This window comes from Felis catus, chromosome B4, assembly GCF_018350175.1.
Source record: "Felis catus isolate Fca126 chromosome B4, F.catus_Fca126_mat1.0, whole genome shotgun sequence".
In the NCBI taxonomy this organism is placed as follows: domain Eukaryota; kingdom Metazoa; phylum Chordata; class Mammalia; order Carnivora; family Felidae; genus Felis; species Felis catus.
The window spans coordinates 132824677-132843580 of NC_058374.1; the positions used below are offsets into that span (position 1 = coordinate 132824677).

At 59.3% G+C, this 18904-nt stretch overlaps 1 protein-coding gene across 2 annotated transcripts in view; it reads left to right on the forward strand.

Moving 5' to 3' along the window:
* Positions 1-18904, forward strand: part of MGAT3 (beta-1,4-mannosyl-glycoprotein 4-beta-N-acetylglucosaminyltransferase) — a 55601-nt gene that overhangs the window by 11976 nt on the left and 24721 nt on the right. The window contains exon 1 of one of the 2 annotated variants that reach the window (XM_045062389.1): positions 10878-11045. The exons of the other annotated variant lie outside the window; for it this stretch is intronic. The gene's annotated coding sequence lies outside the window, so the exon portion shown is untranslated. Of the gene's footprint in view, positions 1-10877; positions 11046-18904 lie in introns of those variants that run through there. 2 annotated transcript variants of the gene reach the window in all.

The following is an 18904-nucleotide window of genomic DNA, read 5'->3' on the forward strand; positions in this document are numbered from 1 at the left end:
CCCAGCTGCCCTGCTCCCAGCCCCCAAGTGGTAAGGAGGCTGAGCCCTGGTGAGGAATGAGGCCCGGCCTGCTCATCCTGTTGGTGACAACCCTCTAAGGACCCTGCCTCTGCTTTGCAGGGAACAAATGCTGTGGCCCTTGCCCTCCACCTGCCCTGCCCTGCTCTGCCCTGCCCTGGTCCTCCCACCCCAGCCTCACAAGTTCTGAAAAAACGTTGGTGGGGAGGAGACCGTGCAAATCCTTCCCCACCCTCCGCCCTCCGAAGACCTCAGGAACTTCCCAGTGGCCACCCAGCCCAGGCTCAGGAGTTCAACCCTTGTCCTGCCACTCTTCAGCTGTGTGATCTTGGAAAGGTTTACTTACCTCTCTGTGCCTCAGTTTCCTCATCTGAAAAAAAGGAGAAAAGAGAAGGGCAACCGTGACCACTCTGTGCAGGCGCGTTCTAAGCACTTTGCAGCTAGGAGCTCCTATAATCCTGCCAACAACAAGGGCCAGGGTGTGTGTGTGTGCGCGCGCGCGTGCACGCGTGTGTGCATGTGTCTGTTGTTCATTTCACTTTTACAGCTAAGGACATGAAGGCACAGAAAGGTCAAGTAACTTGCCTGAGGTCACACAGTTCATCATCACTCCAGAGCCCATGCTCTATCCAACCCCCCAGCGCCTGCTCCCCACCTCCTAATTCCTTTTTTTTTTTTTTAATCATTACGGTAAAATATGCCTACCAGAAACTTGACCGCGTACGGTGCGACTTTCACCGCCATCCCTCTCCAGGACCCTTCGTCTTCCCCAACTGGAACCACGCCCGTTCAACAATCATCTCCCATCTCCCGGCAATCACCACTCTTTGTGTCTCTATGAACTTGACTCTGCCAGAGACCTCGTGTAAGTGGGATGAATCATACAGCATTTGGTCCTTTCGTGACTGGCTTATTTCACTCTGTATCACGTCTTCAAGGTTCACCCATGTAGGAGCACACGTCAGTATTTCCTTTCTTTTTAAGGCTGAATGGTATTCCCAAGTATGTACGGACAGTTCATCCATCAGCGGACCCTTGGGCTGCTTCTGCCTTTTGGGTATTGTGGATACTGACGCTATGAACACGGGGCATAAATATTTGTTCCAAAACCCTGCTTTCAGGGGCACGTGGGTGGCTCCGTCGGTTAAGCGACGGACTCTTGGTTTCGGCTCAGGTCATGATGTCACAGTTCGTGGGATCGAAGCCCCGCATCGGGCTCAGCGCTGGCCGCAAGGAGCCTGCTTGGGATTCTCTCTCTCTCTCTCCCTCTCTCTCTGCCCTTCCCGGGCTCATGTGCGCTGTCTCTCAAAATAAATGAATAAACCTTAAAAAAAAAAAAAAAAAGGACCCAGCTTTCAATTTGGAGGTGTGTTGTACCCAGAAGTGGGATTGCTGAACCATGTGGAAATTCCACGTTTAAAGTTTTGAGGAGCTGCCTTTCTGTTTTCCACACTGGCTGCGATATTTTGCCTTCCCACCGGCAGTGCACAAGGGTTCTTGACTGTGGTGTGACCGCAAGCCCTAGGTGAATGCTGGCAGCCCGGGTGGGTGCCTGGAGGGCCCGGTAAAGAGCTGGCAGAGGTGGTCCAGTGGCTCCCGAGGGGTGTGCCGGAAATCCTGGCGGGCACCCAGACAGCCTGGCCTGCGGTGTTCCCTCCCATGGACACTGAGCCTTGGACTCAGTCCCTGGGCTCTGACCTTCCCCAACCCCGCTCTGCCAGGACAGGCCACCCTGGGGCAGAAGGGATGAGGGGGCCAGGGTGGGGCACACGTCTGCACCTGCAGGCTTACGGTCATAGATAGGATGGTTAGACCCTTGGGCCGGAGGCTCCCTGCTCAGCCAGGCCTCACCTTGACCTGCTGCATGGCCTCCCCTCCCCTCCACCTTCCCCAGCCTCAGTTACTTCCTCCTCTCCCCAGGTGACATGCCTTGTGGGGGACAAGTTCTAGATACTGGCTTTGTGACCTGGGAGGTGCCAGTCTCCTTTGAGGAATTCCCAGGGCCGAGCCCCTCATTGTGCCAGTGACTCTTAATGAGTCAAGGGGTGTGGACTCTTCTAGAACTCTGGCTCCTGACTCCTTCCCCAGCTTTCTCCATAGCTCACCCAGGCCACCAGCTTCCCTGCCAGAAGGCGTAGGGCCAGAAGGCCCCAGAAAGTCTGGATTCATTGAAGTTCCTGGTCCCGGGCTGAGGGGGGGTGCTCTGCTCTCCAGAGAAGGTACCAGAAGTAGGATGTCTCTTCTGCATAAGCTCCAGCCCTGGCAGGGCCTCTTTAGGTTGTGGGGGCCCCAGCCTCTGCAGCTCTGGTCCTGGCTGGGGGCAGGGCCCAGACCTTCTGACGAGCATCAGTGCAGAACCTAGGCATGTGGTCTGGGCCTCAGGACCTTGGGCCCCGTGCACTGCCATGGATCGAAGGCCATGGTGATGGGGTCTTATCCTAGCGGCTAGATTCTTTTGGCCCTGGGCAGGCCCCAGCCTCTCTCCGATCCCTGTTTCCTCACTGGTGCAATGGAGCAGGCTGGAACTCAATGGCCTTCCCAGCTAGAAGATTCCAGAAGGAAAGAATTCACTGAGGGAAGATTCTGAGCACGGACCACCTACGAGCAGTAGCAGTGGTGGCCCTCGCTGTGGCCTAAGCACTGGACATGCCTAAACTAACCTATTCTCGACAACAGCCCTCCTCAGTAGATATGGTTCTTATTCCCATGTTACAAAAGAGGAAACTGAGGCACAGAGAGACGAAAATGGCCTAAAGCTGCAACCGTAGCCGAACTCGAGCCCTGCCTTCTTCCTCCATGTTCTTTTCTTATTTTATTTTCTTATTTTTTTTAATTTTTTTTTTCCCTCCATGTTCTAATCCACAGTCCTACACCACAATGTGGCTGAGGTCTCTTTAAACCCGAATTTTGTGGGCACCTACACCCTCGCAGAAAGGGCACAGAAGTGGCCAGAAACCCTACCACAAAAGCAGGTTGTGTAAACCAGAGGACAGGCCGGTCAGGGGACGTGAGAGGCCCTCTGTGTGTCTGTGCCAGTCAGACCCTGTCTGGGGGAGGGCGGGGGCAGAAGGGAGAGTGGCTGGCCCGGAAAGGTCTGGAAACCCTGTCACAGGAGGCGTCGCTAAAGAACCTGGGGGCAGAAGTGACTCTCGGCCAGCGACTCTCGGCCGAATTTTTGAAGGACTGGCTTTGCTCCGACCGGCCCCAGGCGGTGGCATCTGGGATTCCTCAGAGCCAAAGCTGTCCCACCATAAAGAGCTGCGGTGACGGAGAGTGAGTGTCTCGTGTCACTCCGCGGGGCCAGGGCTGCCGGAGGAGGTGCCCTTGGGGCCCCGCCCAGGTCACAGGTGTGAGGCTCAATCCGCCATATCTGGGCAGTTCTAGCGGCCTCAGAAGTTGAGGGCACCTACATTTCCTGGGTGAATTTCTCTCCTCTTCCAGCCCCACCCATCAGCCTGGCTCCAGCCAGACGGCCTGGACCCTGACCAAGGGGCTATTACCATTCGTGGTCGTCAAAAGGACAAGACCTACCGGTCTCGTGGATCGCCTCTGGGCCTGGGGCTTTCAGGCTCTGACAAGTGACTTCAGACCGGCTGTTCCAAGGGTCACTCACCATCTGGGCCTGGGAGATGTGGCCGCGGGGCCGCGGGTAGGGACTCGGCCCGGCAGCCGTGAGGACGGGACCCCACCGATGGGGCCCAGGAGCCAGAGCTGCCGTCGGACAGACAGGCCGTGAGTCAGCGTCGCTGTGCTGGGGCCTCACCTCTGTGGGGCCCCACCTCGTGGGACCCAGCCCCCCGAGGCTCACGCCAGCGGGCCACCCTCCCGGGTTGGCCGTGCGCTTCAGTGGATGTCACCTGCTTGGCTCCCACCTGCTGACTCAATCCATCCCTCAAGGACACCCGTGGTGTCCTTGGAGCTTGTGGGGGTCCTTAGGCTGAATCGCTCGCTCCAACGCCCCCCCCCCCCGCACACTTTCTAGCTACGACGAGTCCCTTCCCCATCCGTGCGCAGCCTGGATGCCCTTTCCCCTCTTTTGCTGGGTTTCTAAATCTGCCCCAACCTTCGAGGTCTGGCCGATGCCTCCTCTACTCTCCCAGTCCCCCAGGTGGACCATGTGTCCGCCTCTCTGCCGAATTTCTGTCTCATCCACTGGCCTGGGTTCTCCTGGGGGCAGGGGTGAGTCTGAGTCCCCTCTGCCTCTGCTGCAGCCTGGAGCCCAGAGCCCGGCATACAGTAGGCTCTCAATCAATGAGTGGATATAACCTCCCCACACCGTATGCTCGCCTTCCGCTCTCTCTGTGGGGCTGGCCGCCGCGAGGGAGAAGACCTGGCGCCTGGTGGCCAAAGCCCTGGCTCTGGAGTCCGGGGCCCGGCTCTGCCTCTCGGCCATCGAGTGGGCTCTGTCAGTTTCCTCACACGGGGAGCCGGCACGTGAGGCCCGCAGGGGCTTCTGGAGTCGGGGGAGGGGGGGGCGGGGTGGGGAGGCAGAGGGCCTGGAGACAGAGCAGGTTCCTGAGCTTCTAGGAGTGGTTGCCAGGGCCCAGCTAAGTGTGCGGCTCATAGTACCAAAGGTGATGGGCATCTTGGGTTACACCCGTTTGCAACCACACAGCGGCCCTGGCCCGAATAAAAGGGCTGTTTCGGCCTCAAGGCCTCCCCTGCTGGAAGGCTGGTGCTTCTTTCTCTGGGTTCCCACCAGCCCTCACGCCTCTGATGCTTCTTTCCTATGCAGTAGTATTTACTGAGCACCTACTACGTACTGGGCTGGGCTGCGCCAGGTGCTGGGCCAACAGCAGCGGGGGCAGGACAGACAGAGCCCTGCCCTGGTGGGGGTTATGTTTGGTGGGGGAGACCACCACAAGAAGAAGCGTAGGAATTTACCTAGTATGCTAGATGGAGAAAAGCGCTATGGAGATGGAAGGGGGTCAGGCGAAGGGACGGGGGAGCTGCACCTAACTGGGGTGCTTGGGGAGCGCCCGCATTTGGGTGGAGACTGGAAAAGCCCCATGGGTCCCTGGGGGAAAAGCGTTCCAGATGGAGGCAACAGGCAGCACAGTAGGTTGATGAGCTCGGGGAGTGTGGAGGGAGGGGGCCAGGGAGGCTCCAGCCTAGACCAGGTGGGGACTCGTGACCCCCGAAGCACCCTGGCCTCCCTTTGGGAGAGATGGGAGCCCCAGCATGATTTGAGCAGCAGAGGGAGGTGGTCTGACTTGTGCTTTGCGGAGTCACGCTGACTGTTCCGCGGGGAGAGGAACAGGCATGGGGAAGCTATGACAAGGACGCAGGCCAGGGCCCTGGAGGACCGATGGGCAATTCCGGAGCCCACAGGAGCCCCTTCGGAGGGAGGAGCACCAAGGAATTGTGGGGGAGAGCCCGGGAGTCCCTCACCCAGGTCCTGAACCCTTTGAGAATCCAGTAACCGTAGACCCTCTCCCAGAAAAACGGGCGTGTGTGAACACACACACATTCCCACAAGCAAGCACACAATCACATCCACACATGCGTATACTGACACTGATGTTTCTATGTGTGCACGTACACTCCCACGTGTGCTCACAAACACACACACCACATGCCTGGGAATTTTCGGAGATTCCTGGCCCCCTGTCTAGTCCATCCCCTCTTCTTAACTGAGGCTTGCAGAGAGAAGGAGACTTATCCAAGGTCCCGGAGGCAGAGAGGACTTGACCCGCAGGACCTGGTCCAGACGAGCCTGGAGCATCAGGAGACCCCGGCCTTACAGCCCTCCGTCTCCCAGCACTGAGCTAGGTGCCAGAGCAAACCCCATCTCATCCTTGGGCCAAAGGGGCCAGGCAGGGAGGCTGGGATCCTGAGCACTTCCTGTCTGGTATCCTGGCCTCCCTGCAGAGCTTTCCGTAAGCACTTTGGCAAGGGAGGAGAGGAGGTTTGCCCTAGAGTCTGAGATGGGTGGAATGTATACTTAGAGATGGGCTGGGAAGGTCCCTGCGGGCAAAGTCCGGGAGCAGCAAAGACCTTGAGGTGGGAACTCTCCAAATGGGGCTTGAGGGAGCCCTGTGGGAACCAGAAGTCGGAGTGGCCTCTGAGGGGAGGACACGCCTGGGTTGGGTCCTGAAGGATGAGTAGATTTGCCAGAAAGGCTTTCTGGGCAGGAAGACTGATACACGCTAAGGTGCAGGGCTGAGAAAGGTCAGAGAAACTTACAAGCATTTGGGAGAGCTGCCTGAGGGTGCTTTTGGGAAGGGCTCATTTATGGGGGGCGGGGGATGGAGTGCGGGTAGGTGAGGGCCGGACAGGAGGGCTCTGCACTTTGGACAGCAGGTGATAGAGAGGGGAGGGAACCGAGCCTGCATTGAATACCTCTGCTGATGACCGGCATGTAATCGGGCGGCCACCCTCCAGCCCATTCTGCAGATGAAGAAGCCAAAGGCTTTGAGCCAGCTCACTCTGCCAGCCAGGAGCCTTGGCGAGGGCCGGTGCTTGGCCCTCGGCAGGGGTCAGGGACTCCTCACCTCGGGCACCCAGGGCCAGGAGTGAGATGACCCGGGGAGGGAAGAATGTGGCTCCCGTGGGCCAGGCAGCAGCTGCCGAAAGGGATAACAGACCTAGCGATTGTTCACAGAGCCAAATCGCCCCAGGTGAAGGGACTTCGGAGCTGTAAGGTGACACCGCCTCGGACTGGCTAATCTTGTATCTGAGCTTCTTTAGCTCCAGGGGCCCACAGCTTCCCTGTCTACTCTGGGGGAGGGGGTGGGGAAGGAGGACCACCTAGCAAGCCCCCACCCCCCTCCCCTACGGCCCTTTCTGTGGCTTTACAGATAGACCAGAAGTGAGCGAGGAGGGAGAGGAGGGTGGGGTCCAGATTCCACTGATATCAGTGTGATGGTGGGTGGTGATTATTCCCATTTTACAGATAAGGAAAGTGAGGTTTAGGGCATTGAAATGACCGGGACACACAGCAGAGCTGGATTAATCACGCCAGTATTCTGCCTCTCCACTTGCTAAGCACCTCCTGTGTGCCAGTCCTCTCTCAATGCTGAAGAAACAGAGGGGTGTCTCCCCTCCTAGCCAGCTCTCTCAGCGGTGGGCTCCCGGTACAGGGAGGGTGAAGAGGTGGGGCCCGGTTGGCTGGCCTTGCCTTTTGGCCAGTGGCGTGTGGCCGAGCCGGTCAGTTGTCATTTCTGTTGGGCTGGGAGGGCAGGCTGGCCACCCGCAATCCCCAACACGGTGAGAGTGCCAGAGTGCGTTGGGCAGACGGGGGCTGACTTTGGTATGGCCCCGCCAAGGCCGAATCCCTTGTGGCCTCACAAGAAGCTTGGAATCTAGAAAGGTCAGGAGAACAAAGACGGAGCTGGGGGGAGGATGGAACCCAGGGAGCGGGCGCCCAGAGTCTGACCTGGCCAGCTCCAGGCCGCCCAGGGCAATCCCACACTTGTTCCACACAAGTGTTCTGGGTGTGGGGGGGGGGGGGGAAGGTCACCTACCCCTGCACGGGCTTGAGATCACCCACGTGTGGATGGGGGTGCCCTCGTGAAGGATACAGGGTATAGCCCACTGAAGCAGGGCCTGGGGGACATAGCTTTCCTAAAGTGGCCATTTCGGACAGGTCCAAATGAACAGCGACTGTTTTTTTTTAAGCACAGCTGATATGCACACAGATGGCATTCATTCATTCATTTTTTTTTTTTTTTTCTGGCAAATGTTTATTGAGTGCCTCCCGTGGACCCAGCCTGACACTGGGTGCTCTGGAGACAGTGGCCCGGCGGTCATGGTGCCAGCTAAGACAGTCTGGCTGGCGGACCCTGAGGAGGGCACCTTGCGTACAGAGACCCATCTCACCCTCTAAGCAGCTTTAGAAGGGAGGCTTCCTTATCCCCATTTCACAGATGAGGAAACTGAGAGCTAAACCGCTTGCACAAGAAGACCCAGACCCAAGCCAGACCTCTCTGGTTCCTGAACCCGGTTACACCGGAGCCGTGGGACCCTCCCCACAGATTTACTTCTCATGCCATACCACGGGCAGGGCCTGGAGGTTCAAGGACAGGAGGAAACATCTGGTTCACACCTTATTTTAAAAAACCAAAAGGGAGACAAGCTATACATGTAATGGATTCGTTTTTAGGTCACAAATGGCTTCACAGCAAACGAACTGCATCAAAAAAAAAAAAAAAAAAGTCATGAGGGAAAATGAGAGGCCGGGGCCGAGGCTGGAATCTTACTTTCCATTGGACATCTTTCAATAATTTTCAAATTTGAGGGGCGCCTGGGTGGCGCAGTCGGTTGGGCGTCTGACTTCAGCCAGGTCACGATCTCGCGGTCCGTGAGTTCGAGCCCCGCGTCAGGCTCTGGGCTGATGGCTCAGAGCCTGGAGCCCGTTTCCGATTCTGTGTCTCCCTCTCTGCCCCTCCCCCGTTCATGCTCTGTCTCTCTCTGTCCCAAATAAATAAATAAACGTTGAAAAAAATTTTCAAATTTGCACTGTGTACAGCTATTACCTATTCACCCAAATCAATGACAAAATGTCAAGGGACAAAAAGGCATATTTGTGGCTCAGGCCTTGATCAGGATCTTTCCTGCTCATAGGGCTGGGGGGAGCCCCTGCTCATCACGGGGAGAAAGAACACATACTAGGCGAGAAATGAATGCTCGCTGTGCGTACCCTGGCCAACCTGGGTGTGATTCCAGGCTCCAGGGCCTCCCAGTCTCGTTACCCTGGGTGTCCTCGGATGGCAGCTGTGAAAATTGAGGGCTACGGTGTTGTTTTTCCCAGCTTGGTACTCATGGGCCAGCATCGAGGTTTCTGAGACACCCAGAGCAAGCCAGACCTGAAACTGTCTTCTCTCGTGGGCCAGGAGGGATGCCCAAGCTGCTGCAGGAGGAAGAGCAGATTCTCCCGGGGAGGTCAAGGGCAAGGAAAGCGTCTTTGAGATGGTCCTTTCCAGATGACAAGATTCCTCAGGCAGAGGCACGGGGAGAGGCATGGAGAGGTGGGGGGGAAAGAAAACCAAAAGAAGAATAATTCAGAACACAGGGAAAATTACATGAAATTCACATTTTAGTGTCGTTAAAATAAAGTTTTATTGGAACACCACCATGCTCATTCCTTCAGCTACGGTCTAGGGTTGATTTTCTATTACAGTGGCTGAGTTGAGTAGTTGAGACAGAAACTCTGCCGGCAGAAAAGCCTAAAATATTGACTAGCTGGTCCTTACAGAAAATAGTTTGCCTACTCTTGGTTTAGAGGGAATCTCCAGGGAGAGGAGGGGTGGGGATGAGGCTGGTAAAGGGACAGAACCAGGTCACCAGGGCCTCCTTCTGCCCTGCCCAGGCACTGAGCTTAAGCTGAGGGCACGTGGGAATCATTGAGGGGTCAGGGGGAATGCGACCTGCTCAGATGAACGCTGGAGAGGAGTCATACCGACTGCTTGCCAAGGATAGATGGTGGGCAGGGGGCTCACGGAGCAGGAAACCCAGCCAGAGGCAGCTCCAAAGGCCTAGCAAAGACCAGTGGGACCACCCTTGAGGACATTTGCCGGGACCTAGCTTTGAGGCATCTCCCTGCCTTCCCCATGCACCTTCGCCTACGGTTCAGAGGCCTGTTCGCTGTATACCCAGGGTACCCCGGCACGGGGGCCGGAAGTGACTGCTTCAGGCCGGAGTCCCTGGGCGGAAGGAACTTCCAGAAGGGCGGGAAGCACGTGGAGGCCGCCTGGGAGCCCGGAGCAAGATCAGGAGGAGACAGAGTGTGAAGTGGTGGGCGCTTGGAGAACCGATGGTGTTCAGATGGCAGGAGAGGAGACCCAAGAGGTGGGCAGGCGACGGACCACGGGACTTTTAGTGCCCGCTGAGGGGAGCGAGGGAGGGGGAGGTTTACTCCCTGGAGTTCCAGGGCGAGGAGTCAAGGGGCCACGATGACTCTGGGCATATACAGCGATGGAGGGAGTCGGAAGGATACAGGCGGACAACGCCCGTGGACCCCCGGCGGTATACTCTGGCCACCTGCACAGACACAGACCTGTGTGGACTCGGTAAAAGGCCTAGCGCCATGCACGCACAACAGAAGACCAGGCCTCTGCACACGACCATAGATGGGTGTACACATAAGCACAGCTGCCCAGAGCCACGCACGCACACAGGCCCCGGAGGCCTCTCCGCGCGGTCACGGATGTGTGCACACAATCACGGCTCAGGTACACGCAGGAAAGGCCGCCGGATCCGGGCACACACCATAACACAGATGTACACGCCCATGCACTCCCGGGAGCTGTAGGTCACACAGTCCCATGCACACAGCAGAACACGGGCGCACACATCCACGCACACACCAGAACCGGACACGCGGACCCTTGCGCACGCCAGACACACACACACACACACACACACACACACACACACACACACTCTGACCCGCCCCGCCCCCCATCGCACACACAGCCGCCCAGGACGCACCGGGCCGTGGGCCGGCGCACGCACGGTCACAGGCAGGGGCGCGCACACACACACACACACACACACACACACATTCGATCGCACACGCGGGAGGCGCGGAGCGGCGGCGGCGGCGGCGGCCGGAGACTGCGGCCCGAGGCGCCCCCCGGCCCAGCGCGGCGCGGCGAGCGGAGGGGAGGGGGCTCCGGTGGGGGTGGGGCGGGGGCCGGAGCCGCCGAGCCCGGCGGGAGCGGGCACCTCTGCGCGCCGCGCTCGGGCCTCGCCTCCGCACCCCTCCCCCCCCCACGCGCGCCTCCCGGGGGGGCCCCTCCCCCGCGCCCGTCCGCTCGCCGGCCCCCCGCCGCGGCCCCGGGGTGCAGCCAGGCGGCCGCGCCTGGCCCGCGGGACGGGGTGGAGGTGGGGGCGGGGGGCGGGGATCGGGGCCGGGCCGGGGCCGCGCCGCCCGCGATGCCGGGCGCCCGCCGCAGCCGCCGCCGGAGCCCGGGATGGGGCGAGAGGCTGCGGCGGACGCCAGCATCTCCCCGCCGGGGGCCCCGGGGGCCGCGGAGCCGCCGCCGCCGCTGCTGCCGCCGCTGCTGAGACCCGGCGGGCGATGGGTGAGTTGACCCTGGCGTCCCGGGGGGCCCGCGCCGCAGCCCCTCCATCCCCGCACTCCGGGCCCTCCGCCTCCATCTCCGCGCCGCCTCCTCGGCGCTCGCGGCGCCCCCCACCCCGTCACGGCTCCCACAGCCCCCTCCCTCCCTGAGCGTGACCCTAGGGGCGGGGGCGGGAGCGCCGGGCCCGGGGGTTGGGGGCGTCGAGATGGGGGGGGGGGGCGGGATGCCCGGGAGGCTACTCGGCCCCGACGCCCCCTCCCCCAACCCGGCTGCTCCGCGGAGCTTTCCCCGGCCCCGGAGGGCAAAGCCTCATCCCTTCGATCCCCTCCCTCGGCCTGGGCGGGGGGCGTCCCCGAGGCGCGGGGCTCGAGCGGCGCTTTGTGCGCTGTGCCCCCACCCCCCCGAAGCCTCCGGCGCGGCGCGGGGCTGGGGGTGGGAGGCCTCAGCGCCCGCCTTCCCCACCCCCCCCTCCCACCCCGACCCCGGGCTGCGGCGGCGGAGGCCCAGGCGCGGTCCCGGAGCAGGGCGGGTGCGGAGGCTGGGACTGTGGCTGCTTGTGGGGACCAGGCGGAGGGGCGTGGGGAGAGCACCCCTAGTCCTTTCGGCGGGGTTGGGGCGGGGGGGGGGGTGGCGAGGCTCCCGCTCTTTTCGCTGCACTGCCCGGGGCGGGGGAGGGAACCTGGCTGGGGGAGGGCGCTATAAATATCTGCAAATAGTGAGTTCTGGAAGCGGGGGTGGGGAGGCGAGCTTGGGCGTAAGTGGGAACGGTGGAGCCTGAGCTGGGGTGCTGCGAGAAGCAGAGGTGGGTCTCAGCCAGCCTGGTAGCGGGAGGTCAGGTGACTCTCCTGGCTCTGGACTCCCGAGAAGGCCTGTGGGCGGGAATACTACCCCAGAGAGACCCCTCCATGGCCCCCCAGCATTGGCCCTGCCCCCATCCCCCTAACACTCCTTGCCACTCCTGGGACACCAGTCCAGACCTGCCTTGAATGGGGAGCTGTGGATACTGGCGGGTCAGCTCCCTGGGCAGGTCCTGAAGATCCAGGCCTCGGGGTGCTGAGGAGTTAGGCACAGGGTCTTTGGAAAGTTTGGAAGAGGTTCTGCCAGCCCAGGGAGGAGAGAGAACTTGCTGGAACAGTTCGCTTGCTCAGTACTGAAGGGAAGGGCACTCTAGGTAGAGGGAATGGCGCGAGCAGAGGCTCTGAGGTGTGAGCGCCTGGTCGGGGTGGAGAGTTGTGGAAGTGGAGGCTGGTCAGGCACGGGAGTGACCCACGTGAACGAAGCGAAGGAGGGCCAGGTGGAGGTGAGGTGTCGGGCCATCCCAGGGAGCTGGCACAAGCGAGCTCCCGAGGACCGCGAGGCGCTGATGGGGCCGGGAGTGCTGCCATCTGGCTCAGCAGCCCCTCCGGAGCCTGCCCAGGGCCTCTGCTGTGGTCAGGGCTGCCTGGCCCACATCTGCTGGTGGCTGGACCGCCCCAAGCCAAGTCCGCGTTCCGAGTCTCAGTGTTCGCATCTGTCAAATGGGGAGACTCCTCCACAGGGTTGTGGGGAGGTCTGCGTGAGGTGATGAACGCAGGGAGCCCAGCACCTGAGAAGGCCTCGGGAGATCCTTGGCCGCTGCTAGTATGTTTACCTGGAAAACGGGGGGGGGGGGTGTTGATGTCAGCTGGTGGGCCAGGCTCACTTTACCCGGTGGCGATGAGGATCTTGTGAGGGCTGGATGTGACCCGGGGAAGCCAGGGGCTGGGGGAACTGCAAGTCCACGTGCTTACGCTATTCTGGAAGAAGAGAGAAGCAGTGGGCAGTGGCTGGGGCGGGGTGGTCCTCCTTGTGCCCCTACGGACACCTTAGCCATGGCATTCAACGGACCCTGCCGTGTTCCCCAAGGCCAAAGCCTCTTTGTTCTCCATGCTGCACGATGCACCCCTTCCTCCTAGTCAGCTCTAGCCCGGCACATGGGGGACCAGGGCTCCCTTCTAGAAGGTTCTTCAGACACTGAGACCAACAAACACAATATTCTCCTTTGAGGGGCAATGTCATGGGCAGCCGGGTGGAGAGGACCTTACCCCCAGGAGAATGAAATCTAGTTGGGCAGCAAAACCAGTCGGGCACCCATGGTCTTACGTAGCCCTGTGCTGGCTGCTTAGGGGTGGCGGGGGGACGGGGAGGAGAGTTGCAATAATTGCAGCATGGGACGGTCAAGGGCAGAAGTTAAAAGCAAAGATTCCAGATCCAGTGTCCCACGTTCAAATCTCAACTCTGCCACTTCTTACCGTGTGACTGTGGACTGGTGACTCTGCCTCTCTGTGCCTCTGTTTCCTTGCCTCTAGAATGGGAACGAGGCACACCAGTGCTCTTTGAACAGCTTGGTTCGGTTTCTAGTGGGCATTTACGGCCCCTCTTCCAGAATGGGTCTCCCAGGTCACCCCTGCCTCCTGGAAGACTACACAGCCTGCTCCAGTAGGCTATCGTCTTCCTTTTGTCTGTGAGTCCCTATAGGCGGGGGCCTGCCTTTCTGTGTCCGTTGCTCGAGCAGGGGGCGATGGTGTGCTGGCAACAGGCCCTCTGGGAGAAAAAGGTACCTGATCAACAGCGTTGGCAGGTTTCCGTGGTGTAAATCTTCCAGCAAGGCCCATTTGAGGCTACCAACAGCGTCACCATCTCGCAGTGGGAGCTGGTCCATGCCAGCTTCAGCACCCAGGCATTCAGTAGGTGCTTAATAAATGATGGTTGAATAAGGAGAGAAGGCTCCAGAGACTTGGGGAGCTGCCAGGCCATACTGTAGCTGAGAGAGGGGAGGCATCAGACAGGCTGAGGCCAGGACAAGAGACCACTCTGAATAAGTAACCCGTGGTGAGATGGCGGGCAGAGGGGAAGGAGGACCGGTGTCCTCCCTTCCTGGGAACCTCTGCACCTCTGACCCTGCGTCACTTCTGCTCTGGATCCTCTTGACCTTGGCCTGGTTTGGGCTGTCTGCACAGAATGACCTAGCTGGATCCCAAGCATTAACCTGACAAGAGCTCTGAGAAATGGTCCAGACGGGTCTCAAACGTCAGATTCTATTCCTTTGCTTGTGCTGTTCCCTCTGCCTGAATGTCTGTTCCACCCACCTCTTCCTATGTCCCCTGAAACTCTGTCACCCTTCAAAAGCCTCCTCCACCCCAAATCCCACAGACCCTTCTCCCCTTCTGCTCTTCCTCTGGCCTCACAGCCCCTCTCGTGTGCACCCTGCCCGCCCAGAAAAATATTAGTAGCTAACACTACATCTGTACAGCAACCCGTGATAGAGGTACCGTGATCATCCCTTTCGCAGATGGGGAAATGGAGGCTCTGTCTTGTTAACGACGACCCATCCTTGGCCTCTCGGCTTGAGCATCCGTTCGACGTGCAGGGAGGCTCCTTGCTGTGGGCTGGGCAGAGAACCATTTCTCTCTCTTGAACGTGTTTGCTGTGGCGTGTTCCACTAGGCCGTGAGTTCCCTATCCTATAGGAGCTCGAATGAATGAATGAATGAATGAATGAGTGAGTGAATGACTTTCAGCCCCAGGGAGCATCCCTGTTCTTTTACCCATTCCTCCTCCCTTTCCATCCCTGTGGGAGGAGACGGACCCCCCAGAGGGCAGCCTCACACCGTGGAGGGATGGTCACAGGGACCCTGCTTAGCCACACCTGCTAGGAGGGGAAGTGAGGCTGTGGGCGGGGCCGAAAGCAGGCATGGTTAGAAGGGTAGTGGACCACCCTCCTGTGTTCTAGAGTAGGGCTGACCTGGGCCCACAGCCCTGCCTGTAACCCAGGAAGTTAACGGGGTCCCACAATACTTTTTCTCGCACCGCCCCAAGTGGAAATTCCCCTGTTGGCCCACTTATTTTCATTTGATCTAGAAAAATAAAGTTGGAAATAAGAATCATTCACACACCTAATTACTCCGTGGCTTTATGAATTTAGAGCCTGTTTGGCTCTAGACTTTGGTTCCCACCGAAGTAGGAATCCCCTGGGAGGGGCAGGGTGAGGGCCAAGGCAGGAGGCCAGAGTCTGCGCTGACACTGGGGCCTCCTCCGGGTCTGCCCTCCCGTAGCCCTCTCTTGGCAGGCTGAGAACTTCCCAGAAGCCGCAGCCCAGATGGGGGTCTGAGCGAGGGAGGGTGGCCAGAGGCAGTCTCCAGGATTCTGGTTGACAGAGACCCATAATGGATGACTTCCCAGGCTGTTCTACCCCACCTCGACCTCTGAGTCATAATAATTTGCTGCTATTTATCGAGCACTTACTATGTGCCGGGCGCTGGGCCAAGCACTTTGTCTGCATTATCCCAGCGACGCCTGCTAACTTCCCTCGAAGTAGGTACTATTATTATCCCCATTTGGCAGTTTGAGGGTGCCTGGGGCTCAGGGCCAGGAAGTGGCAGGGCTGGGATTGTATCCAGCCTGTAGGACCCCCAGAGCCCGATGGGGCCCCTCGGATAGGCCCCTCAGTCACTCAGAAGGGAACGGTCTCTGAAGCCTAGACGCCCGAGACAGCCACGTCACTGGTGTCCTGGCCTCCAGGCCACCCGCCTTGTGGTCCTGATTGCCACTTCCTTCTTTCCCATAGTCGTGGGGCACTGTCTCTGGAAGCCCCGTGTAGCCTCACCTGGGCGGCTTGGGGAAAATACAGATTTCCCAGGCCCCACCACACCCCGCTGAGTCAGAATCCCACTGCGGGAGAGGGGGCTGGAAACCCAATTTTTAAAATGTTGTCCTGGGGATAGAGAGGCCTGCGGACTCCCAGAACCACTGCCCGGCCCAGTGGAGTCCAGGCTGCTTTAAGAGACTCCCTTGTGGGGCGCCTGAGTGGCTCAGTCGGTTGAGAGTCCGACTTCGGCTCAGGTCATGATCTCGCAGTTTGTGAGTTCGAGCCCCGCGTGCTCTGTGCTGATGGCTCAGAGCCTGGAGCCTGCTTTGGATTCTGTGTCTCCCTGTCTCTCTGCCCCTCCCACGCTCATTCTCTGTCTCTCTCCGTCTCTCAACAATAAACATTAAAAAAAAAAAAAAAAAAGAGAGACTCCCTTGCCCTTAACCCAGATCCCTATGACCCTGCCCCCGCTTGTGTTCCCAGCCTCTGCCCCCTGCTACCCTAACCCAGCTCTGCACACACACCACACTGACCCCCCCACGCCCCATTTTGCCTTTATCCAGGCACCTGCTGCTGCTGTTTCCTTCTGGAAACAGGTCCCAGCTGGCCACAGACCCCACAGAGCTTGTGTAATACTCTGGACTAGTCGCTCGTGGCCCCACTCTTGCTAGCCCGGGCCTGGCACCCAGCCTGGGCGAATCGTGGTGGGTGAGTGATGGTGGCCGGGGAAGGGGGAACAAGGGAGGGCTGCCGATGACAGGTGAGGCTTCCAGGCTGGGTGCACAGGCACTCTCTGGGGCTGGCACCTTGCCTAACATGGAAAAGGCATTTGATGACTATTTCTTAACTGCTTGTTGAATGGTGATCTGTCGTGTGACGGGGCGAGGGCCACTTCCGGAAGCAGTGCAGATTGGCGGGTTTAGGTGAAAGATTGAGAAGGCGCCTTCCCGGCCATCTCTGAGGACCGTGAATATTAATGGTCCGAACTCATTTATGGCTCGGATGGGAGTGAGGGGCTGGTGCTTTCTTGCTCGATTTCATTTCAGTATCTCAGGAGCCCTGGGAGGGGGGTGCTGATGTAATCCTTATTTCGTTCAATGGAAACTGAGCCCTAGACAGGTGACTTGGCGGGGTCACACAGCTGGGAGGGGGTCCTGCAAAACGGAGCCTTGCCCGTTGTGCGAAAAAAAATAAATGAGTCTGCACTCTACAGCTTATGAAGCGGTAACACATCATCTGAGTTGGTTCTAGCTGTGGCTTGGAGGTTTGGCTCTACGTTTTCACCTATGCCCACATTCCGGGGTCGGAAAACCTGCATCCAGGGGCCTTCTGTGTCTGTAAAGGGTGGTGGTGGGAAGAGATCCCGCCTCCGGGCTGGCGGGAGAGAGAAACAAAGAGGCAGTGTTGGGGGCTCTGGCACATAGTAGGTGCTTGGGAACCCCTGTGGTCAGTTCAGGCACAGCCAGCTCTGGTCTCACCTGGACCTTGGAACAGCCCAGATCAGTCTTCAGTCTTTGAGCCAAGGCCCACAGGGTGTGCGTGACGGGTCCAAGGTCATACCTGTCATAAGGACTAGAGCAGAGGGTGTGAGGCTCCACCACGGCCGAGAGGCCCAGGGAATGGGGCAGGGGGATTCTGTCTGTGTGGGATGACCTCTGTCACAGCCATGAAACCACAGAGCCTGGCCCCAAAGGGCCCCCAGGCAAACCGCCTCTCAGCGGCGTCCAGGACTGCTGCGGGGCCTGGCGTGTTACTGCTGTCACAGATGTTCGGGGCCATACCTGAGTACGGGCAGTGGCCCTGCAGCCACCAGGGGGGGATGTAACAGACTCTGTGGTCTGCCTCCAGGTACTGGCATGTGGGGAGGGCGAAAGGCACCAGCACCCCACCCAGACTAGAAATCCAGGTGCTGGCTTCCCCCCCACACCCCCAGGGCCTTTGCAGATGCTATGCCTCTGTCTGCAGTGGCCTTCCCCTCCTCTCCTGACAGGTGCTGGCTCATCCTTTAAGAGCCCTCCAGGAAGCCGTGCCTGACTCCCACCCCAAGGGCCAGGCTGATCCGCCCTGCCAGGATTTCCATCTGGCTGCTCCACAGGATGCTGAGAACCTTGAGGGCCTGGTTATAATCCAGGGCCTGGTCGGAGATGCCAGTGAAGTGGACAGGGAAAGCAGCTGTAAGGTGCAGCCCAGTTCAGGTGACTGTCCCCGCAGCCCAGAGAGGAGACCAGGCTGGGGAGCCTTGAGGCCAGATAGCTAGCCAAACATGCCCATTTCACAGAGGGAACGTTGAGGCCCGAGGTGCTTGGGACTGACCTAGAGCACCCTGGAGAGTGGTTGGTAGTCCCTTTGTGGCTTGTAGGAGGAGGGCCCAGGGCTGTGTGGCCGTACCCCTCCCCCACTCCGGTCCCCAGCTGGAGCATTTCTCTGCAGGATCCAGGTCAGGTCTGGGGGGGATGGGAAGAAGCCCAGGAGAGCAAAGTCCCCAGGGCTCAGGTCTGCACTCGGTCTTCCCATGCAGAGGACAAAGCTCCTTAGAGAAAATGCTTGCTGTCCAAAAGCTGGCAGGAAATGCACATTGATAGCTCATTCCTGCAAAAAGGTGCGCAGGAAAAAAAGCCGGTGAGAACTTAGGCCAAAATGTTAGCCCCGGGGATGGTGGGTGATATTACCCTTCTTTCGCTGGGATTTTCACATTTCCTAGGTTGTAGGTGAAACCTTTATAACCAGAAAAATGAAGTTACCATGGAAAGGAGAGAAGTCCAAGAAAAGGTGCCCTGAGAACACCCAGCTCCCCATTCATGAGACTCTGGGCTCACCATGTGAGAGTGGCTTCCAGAGGGACCCTGGCCCCAGGCACATCCTCCAGAACAGGTGCACCTGTAGCAGGCAGCTCAGCCTGTGTGTCTCTCTCTTTCTTGGAAATTGGGTCAGCGAAGAGTCCAGACCTGGGGCCTACTGGGATGCAGCACACCCAGAATTCCGTTCAAGCCTCTGATGTCCTTCCTGTCGTGTGGGTTAGGCCTCGGGGCCCTCGCCTTCCCACCTGCACCTGGACAGCCACCCCACCCCACCCCAGGCTGCCCTCTGCCCCTCCCAGCCAGAGGTGACCCTAGGCTGTTTGCTTCACCTCCATCCGGGTGCCCAGTCGGGTGCATAGCACCATTGACTGCCTTCCTTACCGACTCCGGCCCCGAAGTGCCCTTCCAGGGGGTCCTCCTACGATGCAGTCAAGTTCGACCTCGTGGAAATGGTCT